The sequence below is a fragment of the Anolis carolinensis genome, unplaced genomic scaffold (assembly GCF_035594765.1).
Source record: "Anolis carolinensis isolate JA03-04 unplaced genomic scaffold, rAnoCar3.1.pri scaffold_9, whole genome shotgun sequence".
Taxonomy (NCBI): domain Eukaryota; kingdom Metazoa; phylum Chordata; class Lepidosauria; order Squamata; family Dactyloidae; genus Anolis; species Anolis carolinensis.
The window spans coordinates 12,834,768-12,850,436 of record NW_026943820.1 but is presented as its reverse complement, the minus strand read 5'-3'; the positions used below and the strand labels follow the sequence as shown (position 1 = coordinate 12,850,436).

The following is a 15,669-nucleotide window of genomic DNA, read 5'->3' as shown; positions in this document are numbered from 1 at the left end:
GAGGGGTTGCCCTTGCCTTCATCTGAAGCTGAGACTAACCTGAGGACAGCTAGTGTGTTTCCATGGTTGAGGAGGGATTTGAACCCTGTTGTAGTAACACCTGTTATGTTTGTGCAGTTAATATCCCTTGCATTTCCCAATTTGTGGCACCTCAGTATGCTGCAACCACCCATTCAGCCTATAAAACTGTCTCAGATGGGCTGAGATGATAGGTGCCACATGGATACAGTGGAAGGAGAAGAGAAGAAAGTCCTAGACTTTCTGGTACTGCATTTGGCAAATATGACATGGAATCCTAAGGTGGTCTTTCTCACTTCTGGATATGAAGCTCGCTCAGGTTCTCAGCTAAGTCATCACTAGCACAAATCACTAAACCAGTGCTTGCTTCCTTACACAATTGATGGATTCATATCAACCACAGAGTTCAATCTGCCTATACAGTGTTTTGAAAGCAAGAGAGAGAATGCACAGAAACAAATCAGATTTTAAAATACAGCCTGAAAGGATGCTGGTGATGAATAAGCCACCTGGATACATCAATTCATTCTGTTAGGATCATAAGCATGATTCTTGGCTTGTTTTTTTTTTTTTGGTATATGCTCCATGGCATACTCATGTGTCGTAAGTTAAGCAATAAGACATGACAGATGTAGACCTCCCTGGAATAAATCACAGTCTGTGCCAGAGATGGGAACTTGTAGGCAGCATTTCCCTCTAACTAGACAGGACTTCTGACACCAGCGTTTGGTCTCTGGCACTTCTTTTCTCCATTAACACTATCTTTTGTACCTTTCTGAGGTAAGGCACACTAATACCTAGATAATGGTGAAGGGAAACTGAAAACCTTCCATAGGTTTCACCACATTCACAGTGCTGATCAAAGGATTAGGACTCAGGTGACAATTCATGCTGCTGGGCAAAAGGAAGAGGATTTCTATTTTAAATCCATATATTCAGATTTCAGTTTGTATTTCTACATGGACTTGTGCCCAGTTTGGAGGAGGCTTGGAGAAAATTGCAATTATATCCACCACAGTGAAGATGAAAAATTAATACATGAAAGGGTAATGTAATGCTCAACAGGAACAATATTATGAAGTATCTGAAACCGGAGCCTTACATTTACTACTGAAACATGAAAAAATAGTTATGCTGTGAAAGACTTGATTTTGAAGAAAGGTTTCTAAAGAGAATTAGTAAATGGGAATTGCCACCAAATGTTTTGAATTAGTCACACTTCATGGTTTACATCACAGTGTGCATAGGACAAACATGCAAGGTCACTTATGTTATGGATTTGCATAGGAACACAGGATAGTCCAGATAATTTGTCCATCTAATACGGTATTGCCCAGTTTCTTCACCCCTCTTTCCCCATGTTTATTCCTCACGCTGCTCCACTTAAACTTGCATTGTTCACACTGATGAATAACAAATGTCAATATCAGAAAACATGAGACTGCTCAAGAATTCTGATTACTAGTAGCTCTTAAATCCTTGAGGCGGCACTACAATGCGCAGCGAGGAAATATGGAGGGGAAATCAGCAATTATAGGGATTTCAATCAAGGATGTTCGGTGCACAATAGAAATACCAAACAATGCTGAAAGCATCTGAAATCACCGAAGACGAGTAGCATTTATAGAGTCTTGGATGCAGACAGCAGAATAAATGCATTCTACAAAGCATTCAGTTATGAATATGATTTTCTGATGCTCAGAGTAGTTAAGCAAATCAACTGGCAGAGCAGAATCAATAATATTGACTGCAGAAGTAGGAGGTAAAAATTAGGGAAAAATGAAGATTTTCAGCATACTGGAACACTTTTTAACTATTGTGATTCCTTATCCGATCTCAACTGCATGCGAAGCAAGGGAAAGAATCTGAACTTAACTACATACTTTGAGTGAGATAATAACTTCTGATGGTAACATTCCTTCTGGAGGATTTTGATTCTGGATGATGGACGTGGGATGAATGAAGAAAGCAACTGAGTAGCTTTATTTCCAAGCCACACAAAGTTTGGCTGCCACTAAAGGGCAATAGCAAGATAAAAAAGGAGGGATGGGAGAAGAATGGAGGATTTTGCTCCCTTTTTCTTTCACAGCTATTCTGTAAAATGCTATTTTCTAAAACTAAAGTGTCTATATCCCTTGAACTCTGCACAGTTATATAAGTTGGATTCCATTGTGATTCCAATTGCTCCATCCGAAGAAATGCTGGGACTTGGAAGCATGATGAGATACTACAGTTGTTTCAAAATACTTCAGAAAACTACAAATCCTAAAATTATATAGGATGGAGTAGTGGCAGTTAAAGTAGAATCATAGCACTATAATTGTGCCACATTCAAGAAACCAGTCATCCAATCTTTAGCTCCATCTTGCTCTACTTTCTCCTCCAGAATCTGATGGCTACTCTGCAAGTACCATATATACTCATGTTTAAGTTGACCTCAGGTATAATTTTGAGGCCAAAAATATGGATTTTGATATGACCCATGGATAAGTTGATGGAAAAATGTGCATGTAGCAAAAGGCACAAAGAATGAAGCAATGGAAGGCAATGCCAAAGAACTTCCAATAGTGTGGCAGGCATAACTTTCTGCAGCAGGTTTTTTTTAATGTGTTATAAGCGAATTGAGAACATACTGCAAGTTTCTTCTGGTGTGAGAGCATTGGCTGTTTACAGAGGCATTGCTCAGGGGACGTCTGGATGTGTTACCATCCTGCTGGGAGGCTTCTCTCATGTCCCTGCATGGGAAGCTAGGGCTGACAGATGGGAGCTCACCCCATCTCGTGGATTTGAACTGCCAACCTTTAGGTCAGCAGTTCAGCCGGCACAAGGGTTTCACAGAATCATAGAATAGTAGAGTTGGAAGAGACCTCATGGGTCATCTAGTCCAGCCCCCCGCTAAGAAGCAGGAAATCGCATTCAAAGCACCCCCGACAGATGGCCATCCAGCCTCTGCTTAAAAGCCTCCAAAGAAGGAGCCTCCACCACAGCCCGGGGGAGAGAGTTCCACTGCCGAACAGCCCTCACAGTGAGGAAGTTCTTCCTGATGTTCAGGTGGAATCTCCTTTCCCGTAGTTTGAAGCCATTGTTCCGTGTCCTAGTCTGCGGGGCAGCAGAAAACAAGCTTGCTCCCTCCTCCCTACGACTTCCCCTCACATATTTGTACATGGCTATCATGTCTCCTCTCAGCCTTCTCTTTTGCAGGGTTTAACCCATTGCGCCACCTTGGCCCCTTGTGTAGCAGAGAGCAGAGGGAATTGGTGCTTCTTTTACATTCTCCCAAAACAAAGTTTTCATTTTTTGATATTCTGCTTTGAGAAGGGGATGGATACTTTTTGTTATGAGTTTAAATACCCGACATACATTGATCTGAGAATAGGTTGAGATTTTGGAGTCAATTTTTGACTAAAATGCCTGGACTTACACATGAGTATATACAGTAAGCAGATGAACACATGTTTGCCTATTTTATCTGTAGAGAGGTACACAGCTCCAAACATTAGCTGCAACCCAATGGGAACACAGAAATGGTCTGCTAAAAGGGTATTGCATATTCTAAGAATGAACTTTACAATTATACTAAAGAATTTGCATTCACATGTTAAAAACTCCAGTCTACGGTACATCATAATTTTTATTATAGAAGGATTCATTTGTTCCTTGTTCCATTTAATATAAGCAATTTACAGATTCAGGTGGCTGGGGATATGCGTTCTTTTCTTAGGATTACGAACCATTTTCATTGAAAAATAAGCATGCAAGAAGAGACACAAGCGGAGGAAAATTAAAATAAAGAAATAAACAAATTAAGAGAGTTAAAGAATGCACTGATGTAGTAAATCTATACTGATTCTTGGTAGTACTGCGCCTTTTCATACTTTGCACGTCAAAGAATAAACAAGTTGCAGGACCATTAATAAATGGGAGAATGTGTAATTAGATCCCAAACTTGAATTAAGATTATGTTCAGCTCAGTACATACCCTCCAGTTTCCTTACAGAAATCAATGCCCCATTTCAGAAGCTTGTGAATTGGGTTTTCAAGCACCAGGCAAAAGGACAGAACTGGCAACCTCAAATGAAGCAGCCATGTATAATACATACAGTAGAGTCTCGCTTATCCAACGTAAATGGGCCGGCAGAACGTTGGATAAGCAAATATGTTGGATAATAAGGAGAGATTAAGGAAAAGCCTATTAAACATCAAATTAGGTTATAATTTTACAAATTAAGCACCAAAACATCATGTTTTACTACAAATTTGACAGAAAAAGTAGTTCAATACGCAGTAATGCTATGTAGTAATTACTGTATTTACGAATTTAGCACCAAAATATCATGATGTGTTGAAATCATTGACTACAAAAATGCGTTGGATAATCCAGAACGTTGGATAAGTGAGAGTTGGATAAGCGAGACTCTACTGTCCTATCAATTCAGTAGCAGGATAATGGCCAATATTTCAAAATTGTCAATAGCGTTTGTTCCATTCTCTTCTTTTATAAGGCCTCTCTGACATGGCTCCTTTGACACTACTCCCAAATTCATATCTGTTTGCTCCATGAAAATGAATGGCACTGTTGACAGTGAATGTAAGGGACAACAGTCAATTCCCATGGCATTTTGAAACACTATTATAAGATGACTTGACATGACTTGATAATCTTCATGTGGAAAGCATCGAATGGGGAAAAGAAACCCGGGTCCCTGACTATTTGATACCTTTCCAGAGTTTTTCCTTATAACATCTGACTCTTTCAAATAGAAATTTCTGTGAGAAAGTTAGATCCTTTAATGGCTACTAGTCAGGATGGTTATTAGATTCAGAGACAATATGCCTCTGTACATAAGTGGCTTGGAAAGGCAAGATGGACTCCTGTCCTGCTGGTGGCAATCCCACAGGCAAATGGTTGGCTACTAGGCAGAATCCTGGCCTAAACGGGTTATGGTTTGCACCAACAAGTCTCTTCCTATATTTTCCATTGTAAAAGTGACCCCAAGAAAGGCAAATGTATGCAGATATTACAAAAAATGGTCTGATATAAATGAGATACTGGTAAAACAACAACAAAAACAACAACAACAACAAAGCTATGGAGGAAGAAAACTTTCCAAAGTTTCTCCAGCCAATACAGCTATGATTTCCTTCCATCTATTTAGTTTTATAGTTAGCTGCTTCTCCAGACAATCCATTTTAAGAAAGGAAAAGTTGGGGAGAGAGTCTACAAGACATCAAGCTGCTACTTTCGTGTAAAGAGGTCTAAGCCACCACTCTCGCATCCATAGGACTTCTCACATCATATTGGAGCTCCATCACCTTCCCCAGAGATCTCTGGAGCTGCTGTCAAAGATGTCCGATTGGCTTTCGTTCTTATGCAAATCAATATAGCTGTCATTTTAAAAGGGAAAACAAACATTTTCATTTCCCCCTTTTCAAAGTTCCACAATACCAGCACCGTTGATTAAGGCTAATCTTACACACACATGTAAAACATTCTTTAACTTACTGGGAAATTGGCAAATAAAACAAAGGAAATTGTAATTTTTGACTAAGCTTCAGCCGGGCAGGTTCAGGCCCAAAGCGAAGGGTAATGTGATAGCTTGGCAAAGAGTAATCGCGAAAGGTTATTCCCTTTGACAAGACCACAGCACTTTGGGCTAAGAGGCCAGCAAAGTAATTACTTCTACTTGTGAAGCCAAAGGCGGAGGAAAGCAAGGGCCATAGGGCAAGAAACTGGCTGGGAGCAACACGAGGGAGCGAGAGGGGGAAAAAATCTATTTGCATAATATAAGCATGGGAAATCTTTGCAGCACTTTTGAAATGTTGTACATTATAACTTTTCACACAATATTACAATATATTTATTTAAAAAGAGGAGGAAGGAGCAGCGTCACTGCTTTTCCTCAGCATTCACATGCAGTTTAGTCCCTGTATCCACTGGAATGGTATTAACGGTTTCATTTATATACATCTGATAAAATACATTATCTTTAGGCGTTTTCTAGGTACTCCAGTATGACTCTAGGGAATTCACTATCATCCATGGTTCTGTATATCCACACAAAGTCTAGAAATCTATCTCCTGTGGATACAGGGGTCATACTCTACTTTTGTTCTGCCTTCAAATGCAATCCATCTTCACAAGGGATTTTTCCTTTGTTGAGTTGGGACTTTACAGTCCCATCATGCCACATTTCCTGGCCCTTTTCCTTCTTTTTCAATGCTACACTCATCTTAGCCTTGTCAGGGTATTGTGTATTGTGAAATGTTAAAATCAATCTGGATTCAGCAATTATGGAGTTAATGAGAGTCTGCTATGATTGATGTATCACAGGACCAATGGGGTCAAGTGTGTTTTGACCGGGACTTACTGTCTTGTTCCTGTGGAATGTAGTGGGTGTTTTCCTGTGTAGAGTGGAGAACAGCGATGAGCAGTGTGTGTGTGCATGAGTGCTTCGGCAAAGCACTCATGGAGGAAAGGACTGAATTTGCTCTGTCTGTAAATAGATCATGTAAATAAAGTAAATCAACAGTTGGACTTCGTCTGCTGGAGTAAGTTTGTCCAGTGCTGTTTTCCACACGGGGAAACAGTCTGGAGAGAAGGAGGTGAACCGGGATGGTGAATTTTTGGATTTCACTCTGCTACCCATCATCCCCGCTGACAGTGGGTTATGGGCCCAGCACGCTTCCGCTGTGCAGTGGATGGAGATGCTGATGGCTGGTGAGCTTTCAGCAACTGTGCAGCCGTGAGAGGGATTCCAGAGACGGAGGGGACCCGAAAGAGAGCTCCAGTGAAGCTGCAGGAGAAGATTGTGACCGCCTGAGTCTGCACTTGAGTAAGTGGCAGTACGGCTTAATCTCGGGGACTGAGGGTCACGGAGGCAGCTGATTCACCGGGAGCTTGGGGTGTTGAATCTTGATGGCTGAGATGACTGAAAAAAGCTTCATTTCCAGCATGGAAAAGCTATCTGACGAAAATTATGTATCGTGGTCAGTAATGATGCGGTCTTTACTCGAAGCAGAGGGTTTGCATAATACACTCGATGGAACAGATCAAAATGCTGAGCACAGAAGGAAAGCCAAAGCATATTTGATACTGTGCCTCCAACCAAACCAACTTGTCCATGTGAGAAACAAGGACACTCCTGAGGAGATATGGCAAGCTTTAAGAAATGTCCATCAGAGAGAGACTTGCATGTCTCAGATGATTTGGACTAAGAGGCTGTTTTCAGCAAAGCTTGTTCAGGGCCAGGATGTCAGAAAACATTTGGACAATCTAAAGCAATTATTGATTGGAGCTGAGGAAAGAGGCCTACAATATTCTGAAGCACAGAAGTGTTATCTGGTGCTGTGCAGCTTGTCTGAGGATTGGGACTTTCTGGTGCATTCTTTCCAGAATGTGAGAGTCCAGGATTTAACTTTGGATTCAGTTTGCGGGAGAATCCAAGAAGAAGTGGACCGGAGGGCATTTGAACAAGCCCAGAAGCAGACGATGGCGCAGTGTGACCAGGAGGGGGCGCAAGTGGCCGGCTTTGGTCCTGATGGTGTTCCTGGGAATCATGAGGAGGTTGCAGTACATCAGGTCAAAACACGCCGTTGTTTTGTCTGCAACAGGCCGGGGCATTTTGCCAGGAGTTGCCCAAACAACAAGGCTAGAAGTTCTCGTGGGAACAGAGGGGCAAGGAATTTGTCAACAACAACTAAGCCCCAAGTGTTTATGGCTGCGGTGAATGGAAGGATCACCAAAAAGAACAAGTGGTATTTGGACTCAGGTGTACACACCATGTTGTTACAAATCTAAAACTTTTGAAAAACAGAAGGGATGTGTCTGGAACAGCAGTGACTTTGGCTGATGGAACTGAGAGGAAGTTCAACAAATGTGGCACTGTGTTCATTCCTTGCTTGAATGTGGATTGGGAAAATGTACTTTACATCCCAGAATTAAGTTCTAATTTGTTAAGTGTGGCTACCTTAACAGAGAATGGATATAGAGTAATTTTTAGCGGAATCTATTGCTATATTCAGAGAGATGGACGAGTAGTGGCAAAAGGTGTAAAAAGAAACAAAATGTATATGATGTTTGACAAAAATAACTTTCCAGATGGGGCACAAGTCTATTGTGTGAAACAGAAGATTATGCATGACAGGTGTATCCATCATCTTCACAGAGCAATGGGTCATGCACGTGTAGAGGTGCTCAGAAAAACTTTAGAAATAAGCACAGATTTTGAGTGTGAAAAATGTGAAAATTTATTAGACTGTGCAGTTTGTTCAGAGATGGGAATTGAATCAAAAGAGCATCCTAAAAGATCTGGAATTAAGACCCAGGAAATGTTTGAAATGGTCCATCTATATGTAACAGAATCTGATGTAAAAAGCCAGGGAGGTTCTCAATTTACTTTGCTGTTAGTAGATAGACACACGAGATTTGGTTATATTTACTTCCTTAAAGATTTGAAGGAAGCTGTTGTAAAGGTGTCTAATTGGATAGACATGGTTCAAAGGGTCTATGAACAGCATGTAGGTCAAATAGTTTTTGACAAAGGAATTAATGTGTGTAATGATGAGATGAAGAAAATGTTGAGTGAAAGGAATATAGGATTTAAAAATGTAAAATCAAATAAGTCAAATGAAGAAGGCGTGGCTCAAAATAGGATGAAGCAAATTCTTCACATGAATGAGTGTTTAATTAGAGATTCCAAAAGCTCAACTAAGAATTGGCCAGAGTGTTCACACACAAGTAACAATATTTTAAACAGGTTATGGGATGAGGAATTGGATGACATCCCATTTCGGAGAATGTATAAAAGATGTCCACATTTAAAACACCTGAGAATTTATGGTCAATTCGCCCAGGTACAAGTTCCAGCCAACCAGAGGAAAAAGGGAGAGCCTAAGTGGAGGAGAATGCAATTCTTAGGCTACTACCAAGACAAGCTTAAATTTCACAGTGGTCTTGGGAGGCTTATTTTCTCAAAGAGGGCGTCCTTTGAGAGGGATGAAGGCTGGGACAGGTTGCATTTGAACAAAGAGATGTTGTTTCAGAATAATTCCACCAAGGAAGCGGAGGTACAGAAAGCTTCAGGTGGAGGGGGTTCTGTTGTTGAAAAGGATATGCAACGAACCATTAAGGAGGAGATGGTTACTCCAGTGAAACATGGGAAAGTACAGATTCCCCAGAAGAGTCAGAAGAGAGGGGGTAAAGGGAAAAAATCACCTAAGCTTGAGAGTGAAGAGCAGGTGACAGAAAAAAGTGAAGATATATCTCTTCTTGAGACCGAGATTGAATCAGTTGATCAGTGGTCTCCAACTTGTCAATTGGCACAGGTGTTGCCAAAGTGCCAGAGATGCAAAAACATTGTGCCTGTTTATTAGTCTGAACGGAAATTGAAATATGTATATATGTTCAGAGAGAGTTAAATCATTTTTGTGAATAATTGTAATGGAAAAGTATGATTATGAAATGAATTGGATTTTAAGAGAAAATTGAAATCCATGGTTAAGTCAGCAGTGAGTTGTAATATAGTCTGGCAGCATCAAATGAATCTATGTGGCACAATGAATTAAGTTTTCAGAGGTTGGGAAAACTATTGATTAATGAAGTGAAGCATCAGTGTATTAAGTTATGGTTCTGGCATCGATTGTGTTAATAAAGATGCAAGAAGAGAGTTGATGTATTGTGATCAAAACAATTTACATGTGATTGAAAAAGACTGTATGTATACATGTATTATCTTGTGGAAGTTCTAGAAAGATTGATCAAATGTGTAGAGTGTTAAAGTATGTAGAGAATTGATTTGAACATTTCGGAGGGGAATTGTCAGGGTATTGTGTATTGTGAAATGTTAAAATCAATCTGGATTCAGCAATTATGGAGTTAATGAGAGTCTGCTATGATTGATGTATCACAGGACCAATGGGGTCAAGTGTGTTTTGACTGGGACTTACTGTCTTGTTCCTGTGGAATGTAGTGGGAGTTTTCCTGTGTAGAGCGGAGAACAGCGATGAGCAGTGTGTGTGTGCATGAGTGCTTCGGCAAAGCACTCATGGAGGAAAGGACTGAATTTGCTCTGTCTGTAAATAGATCATGTAAATAAAGTAAATCAACAGTTGGACTTCGTCTGCTGGAGTAAGTTTGTCCAGTGCTGTTTTCCACACGGGGAAACAGTCTGGAGAGAAGGAGGTGAACCGGGATGGTGAATTTTTGGATTTCACTCTGCTACCCATCATCCCCGCTGACAAGCCTTACCAATATTATCTCCCATTTTGTGTCCTCCTATCTGCCATGTTTGGATATCTTATCCCCATCATTTTCTATTTCCTTCCACCTTCCAACATTAGCATGTTATCCCTTCCATCTATATTTTTTCTCCATATTCTATGGCTTTTAGCTTCTTAATATGCTTCATGCTTGTAAACCATCTGAATTTATGGGAAAGAGACACTTATTCTTATTGTTCAGTTGGCATGGGAAGACTATGTTTTTTGGAAAGTACTCTTCTTGATTCAGCATATATTATATGCACTAATTTCCACTACTGTTTAAAATGAGGTTTTTCTTTTGGTCTAAGAAATATTCCTTTCTTTTTATCTGAGGAATATTCTCCTCCTCCCAATCTGAGCAATATTATTTTCACACTGTGCATCTCAAGGGCAAAGAGAGGGGACTCCCAATGAGGATTATCTCCCCTTGGTCTATCAACAGCTTATAACTTTCTCCGACTTTTGTTTTGTGTCCTGCATCAGCTCCTGAAAATGGGTTTTTCATCAGTATATTGGTAAAGATATTGCCAACAATTTGTACACAGTTCACACTATTACTGCAGATCATAAGTTCAAGAACCCAGAACAGCACTAAATAATCCTGGCATTACTAAATTGTGTAAGCCCCTGAAGATCTCAAAGATGCTGGCTCAGCGGCAGGTGAAAGGCCAGATGGAGAAACAGGTTTAAAAATAGCCAGCAAAGGACAAAAGCTCGGTGGCAAGACATTGGTCATCACATCTCGTTTGCATCTTGACATAAAGAGCAATGAGCGGAGAAGAAAAATGACCCAAGAGTTAAGGACAGAGATATCCCCTTGTGTCCTTTCATGCTTGTCAGATTCAGCCACAGGGTTAATGTGTAACAGAATGTAATGATGATTAGTCATGTCTCTTTAAAACTCCGGCAGAGCTTCCTAACTAAAATAGAGGGAGAAAAAGAATCATCTTCCATGTTACAGGATCACAATATACACACATATATATGTATGTATAGATATTTTGGGCCCCTGGTGGCGCAGTGTGTTAAAGCGCTGAGCTGCTGAACTTGCAGACTGAAAGTCCCAGGTTCAAATCCCGGGAGCGGAATGAGCGCCCGCTGTTAGCCCCAGCTCCTGCCAACCAAGCAGTTTGAAAACATGCAAATGTGAGTAGATCAATAGGTACCGCTCCGGTGGGAAGGTAACGGCGCTCCATGCAGTCATGCCGGCCACATGACCTTGGAGGTGTCTACGGACAACGGCGGCTCTTCAGCTTAGAAATGGAGATGAGCACCAACCCCCAGAGTCGGTCACGACTGGACTTAACCTCAGGGAAAAACCTTTACCTTTTAATATATATTTTAAAAAATTGATGCGGGAAACATTCTCAAAACTAGAATTTTGCAGGGCTGTATTACAATACTCATATTTTACAAACAGAAATATTCATTCAAAAGTACAGTAGAGTTCCAGTTATTCAACATAAACAGGTGGGCCAAAACTGGAACTGACGGATAATAGGGAGGCCCTATTATCCCTCCTGGCAAACCGGTTTAGGGGTGCTCCCTGCACGTTGCTGCCTAGCAATGCGAACGGGGCACCTCCAAAGGGCCGAGCCTCATCCCTACGGCAAGCACTCAGTTTAGGTGCACCCCATGTGTGCTGCTGCCTAGCAATGCGCATGGGGTGCCTCCAAAGGGCTGAGTGCTTGCTGGAGGGGCGAGCCTTGTCCCTACGGCAAGCACTCAGTTTAGGGGTGCCCCGTGTGCGTTGCTGCCCAGCAACACGCACCGGGCTTCTCCAAAGGGCCAGCCTGGCACGTCGAATAATACAGTAGGTCGGTTAACCGGAACTCTACTGTAATGTAATGTGTAAGAATGAAGTTACTTTTACCATGTCACAAGTAATGCTTCTAATTATATTCAGAAGATATTTCTTAGGAGTCTTTGAAGAAGCATTCGGACATGGTTATTTCCAATTTATTTCTGTTTCTTAACAATGTAATGCTTTTTCCTCCCTCAAAAATTCCAGAAGGTAACGGGAAGGGACCAGTAACAGATCAAGTAACACAAGAAGGTACTTTTATCCCATTGCAATCACAAGTGGATACTTTCCAAAATCTGTAATGAGAACCTGGTTTGAATTCCTTAAAGGAAACATCCCATGCTTGCTCATCTTCATCTGGTTCCCAACCTGGGGTCCCCAGATGTTTTTGGCCTTCAACTCCCAGAAATCCTAACAGCTGGTAAACTGGCTGGGATTTCTGGTAGTTATAAGCCAAAAACATCTGGGGACCACAGGTTGAGAACCACAGATCTATATGTATCAATTGAATTTTGAGGCCAGTTTCAGGACAAGATATCATAATGGATGGGCAGTGGTTATTAGTGGCCAAGAGGATGGATAGCCATTTGATGGGGCACTGAAGAGTGAATGAAGGAAGGCTTGGTAATTTTCCATTTTTGTTTCAATATCTTTCATTCTTCCCAGAATAGCCTTTGTACTGCCAGTTGAGTATACAGCCACGGAAGGAAAGAGGATACAAATGAATCAGGGCTCATGGGTTCAAAGGCTACAGATACTACCATTATCTACACTGGAGATGCTCCTTCAAGTCTCCAAGGCCAGAGGCTCGTGCGGAATAAAGTAGTCCATCTCCAACCAAAAGTAAATAGCTAATTTATATAAATTCTCAAGTAGCTGCACTGTCTCACTTTGACCTTCAAATACAGTTTGGCTGACTGTGGGAGGAGGACCACAACACATTCACCCTAGGATGCAATGAAATCCCTCTCTCTCTCTCTCTCTCTCTCTCTCTCTCTCTCTCTCTCTCTGTTTTGTTTCTTTCCTTGTATCCCCATTCTGTTTCCTTTAAGCACAAATAGAATACTAGAAACAAAAAAAAGTGACAGAGCCTTGCAGAAATTCTCTATTCTACTGTATATGCACTATCTGTACTAAGTAGCATGCTCCTTGGGGGAGCTGGAGTTGTATTGTACCTCAGCAGCGTTTTCCTCCTTTGAACTGCACTTGATTGCATAGTATAGACCACAGTGCATAACCCTCTGAGCCCCATTGTACTCAAGGCATTGTTAAGATGATGTAAAGCTCCTGTTGTTTTGAGTTCAGCAGGCTGACTGGTTATTTCTCGAGAATTTTATCCATATGAAAAAATGCCTCTGTCAGGTCCATGTTCCTATGAACCAAGTCTTCAATCAGTGAACTCAAGAGAATGGGAACAGTTCTCCTCTTTTTTTCTGAAACCCAGAGAGACAAGTCGAGAATTTGCATCACCTAGGAGGAGAGTTCATGATCCTAAGGTACTAGATCTCACCTTTATACTATGTCCAATTCTGAGACAATTCAAAAGGATATTGACAAGCTGGAACATGTCCAGAGAAGGATGACCAAAACAGTTAAAGTTCTGGAAGCCAAGTCCTATGAGGAGCAGCTTAGGGAGCTGGGTATGTTTAGCTTGGAAAAGAGAAGGATGAGAGGATGTCACATTGAGACATCTGATGCTCTAGTGATGAAGATATGGAGCAATGGATTCAAGTTCCAAGAAAAGAGATCCCATCTATACCTTAGGAAGAACTTCCTGATGGTGAGAGCTATTCAACTGCCTTGGGAGGCCGATGGAGTCTTCTCTGAAGATTTTAAAACAAAGGCTGAATGGTCATTTGCTGGGAGTGATTGTGTATTCCTGCTTGGCAGAAGGGACTGGATGGCCTTTGGGATTACTTCCAACTTTATGATTCCACAATCTCCAAAGTCCCGGTCTAGCACTGGCAAACCATGCAGACTCTTCAGACATTTTATCGGAAAGGTAACAGACTTTTTCCAGACATGAGGAAGCTTCATTAAAAACCAAATGCTCGCCTAACCCTTTTTCATTTTAGACAATTAGCAAGAAGATGCCAGGGTATGGTAAGTGGAAGCCACACGGAATTATGTGGATGCAGCCATTAAGAGATGTTACCCAAAGAGAAATGCAAACAACAGAAACAACACTCACAATGGTGCCGCAGTTTCAAACAGTAAGCAAAAAACTGAACTAAGAGTGAGAATCTGCACTTTAAAAATAGATAAATTAACAGATGGTCTGGGTTTTAATTAGAAGAAAAATAGATGGATAAAATTGCAGTAGCTAACAGAATACTGCTAGTGGATAAGAGAATGGCTGTGAGTCACGAAGCGCCTTTTATACATTTCAAATTTCACCTCTGCTATTAATTTTTTGTGTGGCCTCAGGCAAAGTTTATAAAAGTTACTTTTTTGGACTAAAACTAAGCATTCATACAACCCTTGGGAAGCCCACTCCCATCATCTTTGTGCCTGCAAAATGGAGACAACAATAGAATTATAGATATTGACATACATTTAGGGCTATTGTAAAGATTGTAATGCTCCCGGTGGTGCAGTGGGTTAAAGTGCTGAGTGCTGAACTTGCTGACCAAAAGGTCAGCGGTTCGAATTTGAGGGGTGGGGTGAGCTCCCGCTGTTAGCCCCAGCTTCTACCAACCTAGCAGGTTGAAAACATGCAAATGTTTGTAGTTCAATAGGTACTGCTCCTGTGGGAAGTAACAGTGCTCCATGTGTTTATGTCAGCCACATAACCGTGGAGGCGTCTACAGATAGAAATGGAGATGAACGCCATCTCCCAGAGTCGGACACAACTAGACTTAATGTCAGGAGAAAACCTTTACCTTTACCCTAAAGATTAGTGAAAACCACCAATTGAAGTATTTCAAACATTCTCAAGTGCTATGTAGACAAATGCAAAATATTATTATCCTTATCAATGATTAATGGATGGCCTGGGGAAAAATGAAGAACTGATCCTACCAATGTGTTTTCTGTTCTCAACCAAGAACCCTTCTTTATAGCATAAAGGAGCAGCCAATTACTTCAGGTTGTCATGCTCAGTGCTTAGTAAATGCTAGGTGCTAATAAGTTCATTATTATTATCTGTAAAGCTGCAGAGCTGAAGAGCTGAAGAGCGAGATTTCAGTCTGACACCTGAGAAGTGGGCTCTTACACTGCTTGCAAACAATTGGTGATTAATATTTAAAAACCGATCTCACAGATGCATCAATATTTATGCACAGGAAAGCTTTAATTCTTGGCTGAGCTCACCTGCAGCTTCAAGCCATCAGTCCTCCAACAACACAGAAGAATGGCAACTCGAATTGTTAACTCTCCCAGCTCCTGTAAAAGGGCTGCTTCATGAGGAAAGGACTGGAGGAGGCAGGCAACCTATACCAACTAGGACCGGAATAATAAAGGGTTTTTTTGGTTTTCCTAAAAGAGGTGAATAAGGTGTGAGGTGTCATGGGACTCATTTTCTGCTCTATGTGTCACCAGGATTGGAACTGTGTGGGGAAACTGTAATGGCACAACTTTGGGAGTTT

At 41.2% G+C, this 15,669-nt stretch overlaps 2 protein-coding genes across 2 annotated transcripts in view; one reads left to right on the top strand and one right to left on the bottom strand.

Annotated features, from left to right (window-relative positions):
• itfg1 (integrin alpha FG-GAP repeat containing 1) overlaps positions 1–15,669 on the bottom strand; it is a 157,564-nt gene that overhangs the window by 28,030 nt on the left and 113,865 nt on the right. The window lies entirely within an intron of this gene.
• LOC134293686 (uncharacterized) overlaps positions 1–15,669 on the top strand; it is a 72,579-nt gene that overhangs the window by 38,184 nt on the left and 18,726 nt on the right. The gene's annotated exons all lie outside the window — the stretch shown is intronic.